Below are 4962 nucleotides of genomic sequence, written 5' to 3'. Positions count from 1 at the left end.
TGGAGTTATTTGGCCAATCGGTGTGGGCAGGAGAGTTTTGTGGCCGTTATAGCGCCACCTAGGTGTGCATGTCTGCCAAAATGTATGTGCCGGTCTAGACACCCAATAGGTACATGTGTGTGAAATTTGGAGTGAATACATGAAAGTATGCCTGAGATACAGCAGAATATGTGGATTTTTGGCGAAGGAATTTTCGACGCTTGACTTCTGATGCATGTGGCCACGCCCATGTGCAGAAATGTGCACTTTGGCTCCATAACAATTAAAGTTCAGACTCTTCTGAACGCATGGATACCACATATGTGCATGTATGTGAAAAATCCAGGGACTAGTACGCGCTCAAAAATGTGTGCGTATTTGCATATTATGCAAATTAGCTCGACATGTAAGGGGCGGAGCATATAGCTTCAATGGAACTTTTTTTAGATGAGCTCATGTCTGATCAGATGCAGTTTGAATTTTATCTCTAGGACATACGGTGTAGGAGAAACACCTGTGTAAACTTTTTCATGCGATTTTGTGCGCTATAGCGCCACCTATGGTCGGATCGGGCTGGCGTGTTGCGCCTGAGTAGCGGAGAGGAGTACTACAAGTTGGCCAAAGGAGAAGTCTGTAGGACTTACGGTTTAGGCTGCACGACGCGTTTTAGCGGAGAAAAAGAATAATAATAATAATAATAATAATAATAATCAGAACAATTACAATAGGGTTCCAGCACCGCTGGTGCTTGGACCCCTAATAATCGGAACAATTACAATAGGGTTCCAGCACCTTCAGTGCTTGGACCCCTAATAATCAGAACAATTACAATAGGGTTCCAGCACCTTCAGTGCTTGGACCCCTAATAATAATCAGAACAAATACAATAGGGTTCCAGCACCTTCAGTGCTTGGACCCCTAAATATAGCCGCAAGCGGCAATTACGGGGTCCAAGCACAGGGTATGGGCACCATCTGGCACGCCTGAGATGCGTAAGCATGTGTGTGTAATCACTGGGTAGGTATGGGTGAAGCAATGTGTATATGAAACCTATAGGTAGGCCATTGCATGTGTGTGCATGTGTAAGAAAGATGTAGGGGTAATTCAGGAAATTCTAGTATAGCGCCACCTAATGGTGCAATTCCCGTCATACTTGAATATGTCTTAGAGGGTGTGTAGATGAACATAATATGTGAGTTTCATGTTGATTGGCTTATGATAAGCTTGTGAAATGTGAACTGAAAGCTGATTGGTCGATAGCGGCGGCCATATTGGACATATGATGGTGCAGGTCAAGGACCTGTGTCATAGGTGCATATAGATGATGCGTACCAAGTTTGGAGTTATTTGGCCAATCGGTGTGGGCAGGAGAGTTTTTTGGCCGTTATAGCGCCACCTAGGTGTGCATGTCTGCCAAAATGTATGTGCCGGTCTAGACACCCAATAGGTACATGTGTGTGAAATTTGGAGTGAATACATGAAAGTATGCCTGAGATACAGCAAAATATGTGGATTTTTGGCGAAGGATTTTTTGACCTTTGACTTGTGAGGTATGTGGCCACGCCCATGTGCAGAAATGTGCACTTTGGCTCCATAACAATTAAAGTTCAGACTCTTGTGAACGCCTGGATACCACATATGTGCATGTATGTGAAAAATCCAGGGACTAGTACGCGCTCAAAAATGTGTGCAAATTTGCATATTATGCAAATTAGCTCGACATGTAAGGGGCGGAGCATATGGCTTCAATGAAACTTTTTTTAGATGAGCTCATGCCTGATCAGATGCAGTTTGAATTTTATCTCTAGGACATATGGTGTAGGAGAAACACCTGTCTAAACTTTTTCATGCGTTTGTGTGCGCTGTAGCGCCACCTATGGGCGGATCGTGCTGGCGTGTTACACCTGAGTAGCGGAGAGGAGTTCTACAAGTTGGCCAAAGGAGAAGTCTGTAGGTCTTACGGTTTAGGCTGCACAACGCGTTTTAAGGCAGAAAAAAAATTGGCATATGAAAAGCTTGTGAAAGGTGTACTGAAAGCTGATTGGTCAATAGCGGCGGCCATATTGGACATATGATGGTGCAGGTCAAGGACCTGTGTCATAGGTGCATATAGATGATGCGTACCAAGTTTGGAGTTATTTGGCCAATCGGTGTGGGCAGGAGAGTTTTTTGGCCGTTATAGCGCCACCTAGGTGTGCATGTCTGCCAAAATGCACGTGCAGGTCTAGACACCCAGTAGGTACATGTGTGTGAAATTTGGTATGAATACGTGAAAGAATGCCTGAGATATAGCAGAATATGTGGATTTTTGGCGAAGGAATTTTCTACGCTTGACTTGTGATGCATGTGGCCACGCCCATGTGCAGAAATGTGCACTTTGGCTCCATAATAATTAAAGTTCAGACTCTTCTGAGCGCCTGGATATCACAAATGTGCATGTATGTGAAAAATCCAGGGACTAGTACGCGCTCAAAAATGTGTGCAAATTTGCATATTATGCAAATTAGCTCGACATGTAAGGGGCGGAGCATATGGCTTCAATGGAACTTTTTTTAGATGAGCACATGCCTGATCAGGTGAAGTTTACATTTTGTCTCTAGGACATACGGTTTAGGAGAAACACCAGTTTAAACTTTTTCATGCGTTTTTGTGCGCTATAGCGCCACCTAGGGTCGTATCGGGCTGGCGTGTTGCGCCTGAGTAGCGGAGAGGAGTACTACAAGTTGGCCAAAGGAGAAGTCTGTAGGTCTTACGGTTTAGGCTGCACGATGCGTTTTAAGGCAGAAAAAAAATAATAATAAATATAGCCGCAAGCGGCAATTACGGGGTCCAAGCTGAGGTTTGGCAAGATTTGCGCACCCACTGGTACATCATGTAAAGGTATTTGAAATGTATATGAAAGTATATGAAGCACGTTCGTGAATGAAGTACCTGCTCAAAAAACAGAATCTAAATGGCAGCTTTTTAAACTTATGGTGGAATACTGCCCAACGTGGGATTCGAACCCCCGTTGTCCACGTGCATTGTGGCTGGGAGCACATTGCTCTAACCATTGAGCTAATGGGTCTGACTGGATTACAGGTTCAACTCTAACTCTTTTGAGGAAAAGAATGACCTTTGATCTGCATGCATGTTCAGCATAGAAAATGAAAATATTCACAGTACAACCATTTGTGGATGGATTTGGCACAAACTTGGCAGATATCACCTCAGTGGTCTTCTGAATGTGTCTGTCCATTTTCATAACAATCAGACATTATATAGGGGAGTTTTTGAAATATGCAGTTCATATGTCATGACGGTACCATTGTGATGCATATGAAAAATATTAAATTGCAAGAATCTTAGAATTTGTTCCACCAGTTTTGTATTTCACATGCTGCTGGATATTATAATATGTGATTTGAGGTGATGGAGTGAAAATCCTAGGACTAGTATGAAAAGTGTAAATTATATGTATTGGATTATACACAAAAATCTGTACTTTTTTGCAAAGCACTTGCAATTACAAAGTTGTTAGTGATTTTGCATAGAATCATATGAGATCATGATTGTCCTTCTACATGAAAGCATGTAGGAGTAATTCAGGAATTTCTAGTATAGCGCCACCTAGTGGTGCAATTCCCGTCATACTTTGATATGTATTAGAGGGTGTGTAGATGAACATAATATGTGAGTTTCATGTTGATTGGCATATGATAAGCTTGTGAAAGGTGTACTGAAAGCTGATTGGTCGATAGCGGCGGCCATATTGGACATATGATGGTGCAGGTCAAGGACCTGTGTCATAGGTGCATATAGATGATGCGTACCAAGTTTGGAGTTATTTGGCCAATCGGTGTGGGCAGGAGAGTTTTTTGGCCGTTATAGCGCCACCTAGGTGTGCATGTCTGCCAAAATGTATGTGCCGGTCTAGACACCCAATAGGTACATGTGTGTGAAATTTGGAGTGAATACATGAAAGTATGCCTGAGATACAGCAGAATATGTGGACTTTTGGCGAAGGAATTTTCGACGCTTGACTTCTGATGCATGTGGCCACGCCCATGTGCAGAAATGTGCACTTTGGCTCCATAACAATTAAAGTTCAGACTCTTGTGAGCGCCTGGATACCACATATGTGCATGTATGTGAAAAATCCAGGGACTAGTACGCGCTCAAAAATGTGTGGGTATTTGCATATTATGCAAATTAGCTCGACATGTAAGGGGCGGAGCATATAGCTTCAATGGAACTTTTTTTAGATGAGCTCATGCCTGATCAGATGCAGTTTGAATTTTATCTCTAGGACATACGGTGTAGGAGAAACACCTGTGTAAACTTTTTCATGCGATTTTGTGCGCTATAGCGCCACCTATAGTCGGATCGGGCTGGCGTGTTGCGCCTGAGTAGCGGAGAGGAGTACTACAAGTTGGCCAAAGGAGAAGTCTGTAGGACTTACGGTTTAGGCTGCACGACGCGTTTTAGCGGAGAAAAAGAATAATAATAATAATAAATATAGCCGCAAGCGGCAATTACGGGGTCCAAGCGCAGGGTATGGGTACCATCTGGCACGCCTGAGATGCGTAAGCATGTGTGTGTAATCACTGGGTAGGTATGGGTTAAGCAATGTGTATATGAAACCTATAGGTAGGCCATTGCATGTGTGTGTATGTGTAAGAAAGATGTAGGGGTAATTCAGGAAATTCTAGTATAGCGCCACCTAGTGGTGCAATTCCCGTCATACTTGAGTATGTCTTAGAGGGTGTGTAGATGAACATAATATGTGAGTTTCATGTTGATTGGCATATGATAAGCTTGTGAAATGTGAACTGAAAGCTGATTGGTCGATAGTGGCGGCCATATTGGACATATGATGGTGCAGGTCAAGGACCTGTGTCATAGGTGCATATAGATAATGCGTACCAAGTTTGGAGTTATTTGGCCAATCGGTGTGGGCAGGAGAGTTTTTTGGCCGTTATAGCGCCACCTAGGTGTGCATGT

The sequence above is a fragment of the Brachyhypopomus gauderio genome, chromosome 9 (assembly GCF_052324685.1).
Source record: "Brachyhypopomus gauderio isolate BG-103 chromosome 9, BGAUD_0.2, whole genome shotgun sequence".
NCBI classification, from domain to species: Eukaryota; Metazoa; Chordata; class Actinopteri; order Gymnotiformes; family Hypopomidae; genus Brachyhypopomus; species Brachyhypopomus gauderio.
This window is presented reverse-complemented; position numbering follows the sequence as displayed.